Source organism: Leptodactylus fuscus, chromosome 3, assembly GCF_031893055.1.
Source record: "Leptodactylus fuscus isolate aLepFus1 chromosome 3, aLepFus1.hap2, whole genome shotgun sequence".
Lineage (NCBI taxonomy): Eukaryota > Metazoa > Chordata > Amphibia > Anura > Leptodactylidae > Leptodactylus > Leptodactylus fuscus.
Window position 1 is genome coordinate 38,509,751 of NC_134267.1, and position 10,585 is coordinate 38,520,335.

Consider the following 10,585-nt stretch of genomic DNA (forward strand, 5'->3'; position numbering starts at 1 on the left):
AGGAATAACAGAGGCTCGCTCCTAAACTGTGTAAGTATTTACAAAAGCAGACAGACCAGGTGAGCCTACGGGTCCACTCCACCTTCAAAATGAAAAACAGCAATAACGTTCCTGTTAATAAATGCACAAAGAGCCCAACATAGGCCTTCCCTAGATTTGTCTATGGCTGACATTATTGTATCTATAACACATTTCCTAAGCTGCAAATAAGCATTTGCTAATAAAATGTACATTGCAAGGTGCTAAGCACAGCAGTAACTCTGCAAGCTATTTCCCTCAGGCAAATTTCCGCACATCTTGTGCTTTTCTGAGCTCTGTCTTTTTTTCTTTTTTTTTTGCTTAAAATGTAATTAAGTCTAAATGTACAGAAATAGTCCAGTCCTGGCGGGGAAAATATAGAGCCAAGAGACATAATGCCCTGCTACGTACAGCAAATGTATGTGGACTCCATTAGTCATTGCAATCTGAGACCAGCAGATGTCCTGCACTGCCGTGTTTGCACAATGTACATAGGGTCTACGCGCACCATGATATACACATGTGGCTAATGGAAATCCATTCCAAGAGTCATTTTCAGGAATGAAATGCTTCAATTACATTCTGTAAGTCAGAGTATGAGGCATCTATGAGCAACCACAGTTACATTATAGTCATTAGCTTTGCCATGACAATTCTATAATGAAGAGACTGATACCAATTGGATTAGTGGGCAGCATGACGTACGGAAATGGAAGCCTAGCAAACACATCCCTGGAAAAATCATAATGCATTAGTAAATTGCACTTCTAAGTTCATAGGTCATAGACGATAGAGTCTCCTGTATATTATCACTACTAAATATCTTACACATAGGCGTATGTTCTTGAAGGGTCTTCTACTGAAACAGCCAACTCCCAGCCGCTCCAAGGCACATATGCTGTAATGTCATTTTCTGCAAGCCCTTTGGTCATCTACTATACATTCTGCACTATGGGATCAAAATAGACTTGCAATAACCAGAATGGGTGAAGTCCTAAACTCGTTCTCAATTGTCAACCACTGTATCTCCAGATAGATAGATATAGTACTATCTATCTATCTATCTATCTATCTATCTATCTATCTATCTATCTACTGAATGCAATTCACTGTCTTCCTTCTATAGATATTTGCCTTATATCTGTCACATTCGTCTTTGCTCACTCTCTCTGGTATCTGTCCAGAGGCATAACTTGAAGCTCCTGGGCCCCAGTACAAAGGCTGTAATAGGGTCCCTGCTTATCTCCTGCCATTTACAATGTGGCAAAGGGACCTTCGGGGCCCTGTATTTCTCATATATGTTTCTATTCCTTCCCAGTAATATGTTTCATATGGAGGTACTGTATACATCAGGATGATTTGCAGTCATTTGAAGGATTCCTATAATATGTGCCATTATAGAGCCATACAGTTTTCTATACTATATTGACCATAAGGACTGCCATTAGGAATTTTAGGAACCCATACAAGCAGATTTTGTGGCTCCACTGGAGTGTACATTGCCAAGTTCCATCCTAGTTACATGACTTAGGGGGTTCTGGGGTGGGGACGCTATGTGACTGGACAGGCGGACATACACGTAATCATCTTAGACCTCAGACTAGCGTTCCCCAAACCTTTCAGACTCTATACAGTATAGGATATGTTCACATAGGGGAAATGGAAAAGGAATTTGCAGTGCACTTCTGCTTCAAATTCAGCTTCCATTACTGCCCTTCTAATGTCCCACAACAGAGTCAAACTCTGATGAAAATCATCCAGGTACCCCCAAAATAATGTATCATTTATAGCACTGGCATCTTCCTATTGGGAAGAGATACCTTATTAGCCCCCATAAGGCTCCTGGCCCCAGGTGGCTGCACTTCTGTACACCCTCAAGATAGGCTCCTGATATCGGCACCATGGAAGGCCCAAGGACACTCTTTTGGCCTCTGTCAGGTACCTTTGATGTTTGCATTGGCACCTTCCCTGGTACACATGGCAAATTAACCCTGGAAACTCAATAGGTGTATCTTGCCTTACACCTTTCTCCACCCTCCTCTGTTGTGTTGTATACTTGTCTACACCTTGCCTTACATCAGTGTCTGTCCTCCCAGTGGAATACGCCGTATATGTGTCTGGTCCCTTTCTTTGTTATGTGCCTTAGATCTGTCCTCCCAGCGGAATATACCTTAGATCAATGGTGATCAGGGAGACAGGCCCAGAGGCTGCTATGGAGCGCGGAGCTGAAGGGACTATCTCCAGTGTTAGAAATGGTCCCGTGGTGAGAAACAACTGGGGATTACTGTGAATGATGGAGAAAGAAAGATGTCTTATCTAATATTGTAGTCTGCATTCATGACATCCCATAATAATCTTAGCTTTTTCATGACATGTCTCTTTTATCTACGTATCTATTACTTTCCAGTTGTATATGGCCTGTCCCCCTGTGTCATTTATTTGCAATATCTTACTGTCGCAGTCATCTCTGTCAGCTCCTGGTGTATGTGCTATATGTGCAACCTAAGGAACGGGAAAGTGGGAACTGCCAAATGGAGCTAAGGGTCACTGGATTTAAGAATCTAAATTCTAGCAGCATTAAGACACAAACAGATAACATTATTATTAAATTTGTCCATAGACAGATAAAAGCAAGACGTTGCTTGTAGGTGGTGGTTCTTTTCTCTCTTCACACAGTGATTGTAGAGGGGAGGGGTTGATTCTCTTCATAGCCTGTACAAACATGTCTGCAAAAGGTTGAATATTCTATAAATCTCACAGTTTACAATGTAAGAAAAGTCTTCCATGTACTTCTACTTCTGGCTGTTTGTGTTAATACAGATGGGATATTATTCACATTCAGCATGCAGCTTTTCTGACTGCTCATAGATGTTCTAACTGCTTGGTTGCCTGTATTTGCCCTGTATTTACAGCCCAGTGGTCCTGGATCTCCTATATTATGGTCATTTGGACTTGGTCCGACATTTGTTTGCAATTATATAGTTATTCCTGGCAGAATAGCAGAACATTATCACTAATGGATGAGGGAAGAGGCTGGATGCTCCTTATTGTACACACTCACAGCCATAATTTGATTATTAGTAGTAGAAAACTGAAGGGTTATACCGCCAAGGAAAATGAAAAAATTTTTAAAAAATGTATATTAATATTTGGAAAAATATTTAACTTATAATTATCTAAAAAAATAAATATAGTCATGTCCATAGGAAACCCCCTTTAAGGGCACTTTTACTGTAGCACAGTTGAGAAAAGGGGGGAGAAGTCCAACCTCAATGGGAAGGATCCTCTTTAACTACTATCAACGTCATCAATGGCCAGCACCCAAAATTCATTGTCAGACCCCCACAATAAATATGCTAAAGCGTGGGAGGATACCTTCTCTTTTACAGTTTAACAATATATTTCAGCAAAGATAAGTAGTTATCACATATAAAATTGAAGCCAAGTCAAACAGAGGTTCAACGGTCTCAATAGATAAAATTATACTGGAGGCCCAACTTCCACCAACCACTAGGAAATAGACAATAGTACCCTTTAAATGTGGGAATCTTTTTCTGGACCATGATTGTATTAGAGTCTGGGCCCGCTGGTGGATCCTCTGGTCTTCTGATGGACCCGTCCAACACTGTGTATCCTCATTTCCCAGTTGGGTAAAAAATTCCATTCACTGGTTGTATAAGAATATTTAAGTGCTTTCCAAATGTCACAACTAAAATGACAACCGTTATGGTTCCACAACAGAATGACTCTCCTGTATCCTTCTAAGTAAAAGTACAATCTGCAAATGGCCTAAAAGAATAAAAAGGAATGAGTATAATCTCCCCGTTTCCCTAGCGCTCAGGCTATCCTCCTAGGGTCCTGATTATATACAGACAGTATGTGGCCGTGCCATACTACTGCCATCATGGCTCCCATCATTGAGCCTTAGAACATGAAGTAGATTATAATAAAGTTCCATCGTGACCAGTTCCCTTTGAGAAAATATCTAGAACTGGTGTGGAACTCTGACACTAGGTTCACACTAGTTTTCGAGTTTCTGTTCTTCGGGTCCACGTGGGAACCCTGTTTGCTTAAAAAGTGGTAACCTACCACATTACACTGGGTGTCTGATGTTATAAAGTGGGGGGGGGGCAGAATGATATGTAAAGTAGGAAAATATTTAACCTTCCTCTGGATCAACACCATAGGGTTATAGGTTGGATTTGATGGACCTGTGTTTTCATGCAACCGATGTTACTATATTATAACTTGTAATTCATTCACTCTGAGTCCAGTGGGTGGTCCTATAGTGGTTGAATTAAAATGAATAAAATACAAGCTATACTATATCTTCTTCCATCAGACTATCCACCTGCTCAGCTCCTCCTGCTCTATAACACGCTACCCAAAAGTTGACCTGCATGTTCAATATGGCAGGTTCCCTTTAAGGCCCTATAGAATGCTATGTTCTCTGCTTCCATATGAGTAACGAAGTTTAATTATAACGGATGAGTTATAATTATTGATCAGTGTTGGTTACATTGTCTCTTTATTTAGAAGGAACATCTTTTATTAGGTTTGTCAGATCTTTTAAGCTTGGCCTCATTTATTAAGTTACTTTGATTTCGCAGCAGGATTCCCATTGTGTTCACTACCCAGGATTCTCTTCATCTCCAGGATGGTTGTGCGTCAACAATTATGACGAACAAAAGCAAACACAAAGATATAGACGGCCATGATGGAGTGTTTCGGCACCTTTTTTTTTTTTTTTTAGAGAAGCCGAGAACTCAAGAAAAGCCTTGGGGCTTATAAGTTGTTTTTTTTTTTGTTTCTTTTATTCTAATAAGTTTGCGAAAGTGTTAATGTAGATGGAAAAGATGTGAATTAAGACAGTAGTCGGGAAGGTCTTAGGTATTAATAGATCGATATCCTCAAGTTACCGAGTGATTCTGCAGAGTGAAGACATTTGATGACTACCTTGGATATGGGTAGCTGTATATATGAAGATCTGTCAACATGGGTTGATATATGACGTCTATTAGATGTAAGATATGTATAAAAAAACAAACATATAGGTAACACTTGATCTTACAAAGACAGCAAATGCTTTGCGGCTGCTTTATTACATGTTCTGGTCTTTGGAACAAAATGGCCGCCCCAGCTGTAACTACTACAGGTAAATGACACCATTTTAGCATCGGTTCCTTGAAGTTTTCAAGATTTCCCTGACATGACTGATCGTATTTTACCTGCAATAGGGTTATAGGATTGTATATTGCTTTGGTATCTTTATGTTAGGTGTAACTACACTCACCGGCCACTTTATTAGGTACACCTGTCCAACTGCTTGTTAACACTTAATTTCTAATCAGCCAATCACATGGTGGCAACTCAGTGCATTTAGGCATGTAGACATGGTCAAGACAATCTCCTGCAGTTCAAACCGAGCATCAGTATGGGGAAGAAAGGTGATTTGAGTGCCTTTGAACGTGGCATGGTTGTTGGTGCCAGAAGGGCTGGTCTGAGTATTTCAGAAACTGCTGATCTACTGGGATTTTCACGCACAACCATCTCTAGGGTTTACAGAGAATGGTCCGAAAAAGAAAAAACATCCAGTGAGCGGCAGTTCTGTGGGCGGAAATGCGTTGTTGATGCCAGAGGTCAGAGGAGAATGGCCAGACTGGTTCGAGCTGATAGAAAGGAAACAGTGACTCAAATAGCCACCCGTTACAACCAAGGTAGCCAGAAGAGCATCTCTGAACGCACAGTACGTCGAACTTTGAGGCAGATGGGCTACAGCAGCAGAAGACCACCCCGGGTGCCACTCCTTTCAGCTAAGAACAGGAAACTGAGGCTACAATTTGCACAAGCTCATCGAAATTGGACAATTGAAGATTGGAAAAACGTTGCCTGGTCTGATGAGTCTCGATTTCTGCTGCGACATTCGGATGGTAGGGTCAGAATTTGGCGTCAACAACATGAAAGCATGGATCCATCCTGCCTTGTATCAACGGTTCAGGCTGGTGGTGGTGGTGTCATGGTGTGGGGAATATTTTCTTGGCACTCTTTGGGCCCTTTGGTACCAATTGAGCATCGTTGCAACGCCAAAGCCTACCTGAGTATTGTTGCTGAGCATGTCCATCCCTTTATGACCACAATGTACCCAACATCTGATGGCTACTTTCAGCAGGATAATGCAATGCCATGTCATAAAGCTGGAATCATCTCAGACTGGTTTCTTGAACATGACAATGAGTTCACTGTACTCCAATGGCCTCCACAGTCACCAGATCTCAATCCAATAGAGCATCTTTGGGATGTGGTGGAACGGGAGATTCGCATCATGGATGTGCAGCCAACAAATCTGCGGCAACTGTGTGATGCCATCATGTCAATATGGACCAAAATCTCTGAGGAATGCTTCCAGCACCTTGTTGAATCTATGCCACGAAGAATTGAGGCAGTTCTGAAGGCAAAAGGGGGTCCAACCCGTTACTAGCATGGTGTACCTAATAAAGTGGCCGGTGAGTGTATATCAACTACTATAGGGGGGCATTGGCTCGGATAGGCCATCATTGCTAATACACAAATAGAGGAAGGAGAAGGCTACAAGAAATAATACAAATGTGCTTTTTTGCAGAAGATCATAAGACTATGTGGGGTAGGGGAGTTAGATGGTGGCAAATATGCTAAGTAGACATGTGCCCTGTATTTGGATATTTTGGGGTCCACATTGTAGGTACAGAAGGCCCCTGTATAAGAGTGAATGGTTCCTGTTTTAGCGAACATTTAATGCTACATTTGACAGACAGGAGAGAGCCGGACATGCAATGACCTGATTTTTAAAGTAAAGGGTTGACTTTAGGAAACATTCCCTTTAAGTCGCCCGTTTTAATAGTCTAGAACATCTAGTGTTTAGGTGCTAGAGCCCCTATTATTATTCATGGTGGGCCTTGTTGTGCATAGAAACATAGGAAATTGAGGACATAACAAGGCCCCATGGTCCATCCAGTCTGCCCTTATATTATTACATCTTAGGATAGATATATGTATACCCCAGGCACGGATAAACTCACTTACTATAGATTTCCCAACCACATCTGCTGGAACTTTGCTCCAAGCCTCAACTACTCTTTCAGTGACATTGCTTTTAATCTTGCGTGTGACAAATAGGCACATTATAGTGAGAGGCAGAAACTGCTGCATAAGGCTGAAAACACACCTGCACTATATCTCTTATACCTGTGAATCCACTTCTGGCTTTAGCTAAAGGAAAAAAATTCTGCAATTCCAGCTTGCCGGAAAGAACTGGTGGCCTTATAGGGCTGTAGGGTGTGCAATGGCGGTATATGGAGCCATACACAAAGGAATTTCCTTTTGGTAAAATCTGGATTCGATGCTCACATTGAATAACTCCATCTTTCTTGTGTTGGTACATCAGCCATGTATATACAGAATAGTGACAGCTCAGGCCTGTGAGTCAGCATTTGCTGCTGGTGCATATATGTACATATGTTATCAAAATGGAGACATTGAACAGATGAGTAACAGCATTATCCATTCCTGCAGACTTACAGCACTTGCAACCTTCCATATTCAGATATATCCTGACCTTCGTCCTGGCTATTCAATATGTAGGATAGAGCAATCTGACATTTGGGAACGCTACGTAAATCAGCAATCATAAGGTATCTGCTGTTCCTGAATGACACTGATACTATACTGTACTGCTTCAGATACACCCAATACAAATACATGCCTAACCTGATTAAGGGGATATTGATTTGCTGACTGATGGAAATATACTGTATATCTCATGTAATATATACTGCGATCAAGACGACCAAGCAACAATGATCTCTAATTACATTTCGTTAATGTATCCGACTCTGAAACAAGCAATAAATTGATAATATACAAATCTGATATATATATATATATATATATATATATATATATATATATACATACACACACACACAGAGATTTTCAGATCTGCAAGCACTTAATATTCCTTGACATTGAACAATGTTAATTCTCTGAGCATCCCACTGGGAGTCATTTCACGCTGACCTATTGATCTGGACAAGAAAAGAATATAGATGATTTCTGCTATTTTCCATCCATCCTCTCTCCATCGTGTGCTGAGCCCTTCACCTTAACATTTTGCACATCTGCAGTGTTGCACCATATGATGCATTAAGAGGAATCTTTCAATGTGTTCTCCATCCTAATAAGCAATAATCCTCCCTTCCCCTGTCAAGTATATGGATGCCAGGTATCTGATCAGATCTGCTACATTATGTCCATCATAATCACTTACTATGACACCGTCAAACATGAACCGATACTGGATCAATCATTTGTATTCCAAACAACCCATATAATACCGATCTTTAGTCCATCATATCATCTCACATATGAAATATGGTCTCTATATACCTAATATTGCACCTCTGTGACTGCGTGTACAGAATTCTCCCAACTGGGAATCACGCAGGATTATGTATACTGACTCTGTATCTATTGCCTACTAGGTGCATTTGTCCTATCCATCTATATGTGGAGCTGGTCACCCTATACCATGCCGAATCCTACAATGACGTTGCAGTCTATATAATAATCACAAGTTAGGATTGTATATTAGAAACCGAACTCTTTCTGCATCGGTCTCCCTCCATATACTGAGCTGCCTCATTAACGTCTCAGCTTATTCCACAGGCGCAATGATGGGGTGGGGTCCTCTGTAGCCTTCCCAGAAAACCCCACAGCCAGGATTGTTGCCTTCTCCGCTCCATGTAATTAAAGGGCTGTGTTTACCTGGCACCTACAGGTTAATGTTTGTTTTCTGAAGCAGTCAGTAATCTGCCATTTACCATGTAAGCCACCATAAGCCTGCGCCAATGTCGCCATGTCATCGTGCGGTGCTCGCTTATCAAATCAAGGAGTGGCCGGGCTGGGATTTGACAATGCAGTACACTAGATCTCGATACCCCCGGTAGACAGATCTTTCACATGGGAAGGAGCAATCCCTATCTTTATTATAAACAAATCTGCATCTCAGCCATGGCTCCCTCTAGAGGCGCCGCTGCCTCCCCCCTCCCCACTTGAGCTGTAATGCAGATCCCCTCCCCCTTGCTTTCTCACTAGTGGGTAACAAAACCAGCAGTAATTACTAATGCCCCAGCACGTAAATCTGTCAGCTCTAGAGGTTTGCTTTTTGACGCAACTACGCAGAAAACTGTCTGGACGTGCAGAGAACCCTCCCTCCAACCTATATACTGAACACCTATAAAGAGATCTAGGCGACAATTTCTGTACAGCGCTGCAGGATATGTTGGTGCTATATAAATAATTGCAATGCAGATATCTAGGGATTAAGGATACTAGTTTAGATAACACAATCAGCTCTGCTCCATCTCCAAATCTCCATAGCACAATTCGCTCTACTACATGTCCAGCTATATAGTAATACAGCAGTGTAATGCAGGCTCCTGTACATAGCCGCACTGGCTCTGCAGTGGAGCTGTCCAATGTGCACTGGTGCTGAGTCCGCCCACCATCCCAGACAGCTCCCAGCTCAGCATCAATCACGACAGCGCCTCTCCTGCTGCAGAGGAGACCCCCTAAGACCCCCACCAAAGCCAACCACAGGGGCTTAAAACACACATCCCCATGGCCTCTGCTATGCACATCCAGCAGCAAGGGATTTGTTAGCAGCACCAGGATTCCTTCTCCTTAAAGGCAAGGGATGCAAATCCAAAAATCAGCCCAATGCACCCCTGCAGAGCTGAGCCTTGCCTTACCTTGCAGTCAGATCCGGCTGTGGCAGGGAGAAGGTATAACCTTAGAGGGGCTGTAGCTGCAGGGAGGCAAGAACCAGCGTTCCTGACCTCCTCGAGTCTTCTTCTTCAATGGAAAAAGAGCTCTGCCCTTATCAAAGATGGCCGTCACTCTTGACGTCAGCAGCTTTTAATAGACGGGAGAATAGGGGAGGGGACAGGCTGGTGGTGGGGAGGGGGGGCCTTGAGTCATCGTCTGCTCTAGAGTGCTGCAATACATCGCATTTTGCATCTAGCTGCACTTTCTGGCTACTATTGGGGTGTAGACCATGGAGGGGGTGCATTGGATTTTGCAGGCTGCTACCATGCATTACATTGAGCTAATGCAGCACTGATTTATTTTCGCCAAAGGGGTGGTCCAGGGGGATATCCCTGTCCTGTGTGTGCTCCTTATAAGGGTAGCCTACGTGGGCAGCTCATTTACTGAAGCTTTTCAAGTGATTTCTGCTTCCCGTTGGGTTTACAGGCTAAATCCATTCATAGAGAATGCAGTGGACATCCCTGAGTGATGCAGTATACAGTGTATACCATCTGCAAGATGGATATTGCCCTGGTGTGGTGCTAGACAGTATACAGTACCTGGCATTAAATGGAGGATCCTGCACTGGCTCGGCAGGTACCAGGGGATCAAACACTCTGAGTATTTGCTATTATTGCAGCAGATGTAGCAGAGCTGACTCATGTACCTGCAATCCAATAGATAAAGCACTGCAGTATTGACAAACTGAACTCTGCTACATCTCTGC

The 10,585-nt window shown here is 42.5% G+C and overlaps 1 protein-coding gene across 2 annotated transcripts in view; it reads right to left on the minus strand.

Moving 5' to 3' along the window:
* SNAP25 (synaptosome associated protein 25) overlaps positions 1–9,952 on the minus strand; it is a 79,450-nt gene extending 69,498 nt beyond the window's left edge. For both annotated transcript variants that reach the window (XM_075267445.1, XM_075267447.1), the window contains exon 1: positions 9,804–9,952. The gene's annotated coding sequence lies outside the window, so the exon portion shown is untranslated. The remainder of the gene's footprint in view (positions 1–9,803) is intronic.
* Between the last annotated feature and the right edge of the window lie 633 nt (positions 9,953–10,585).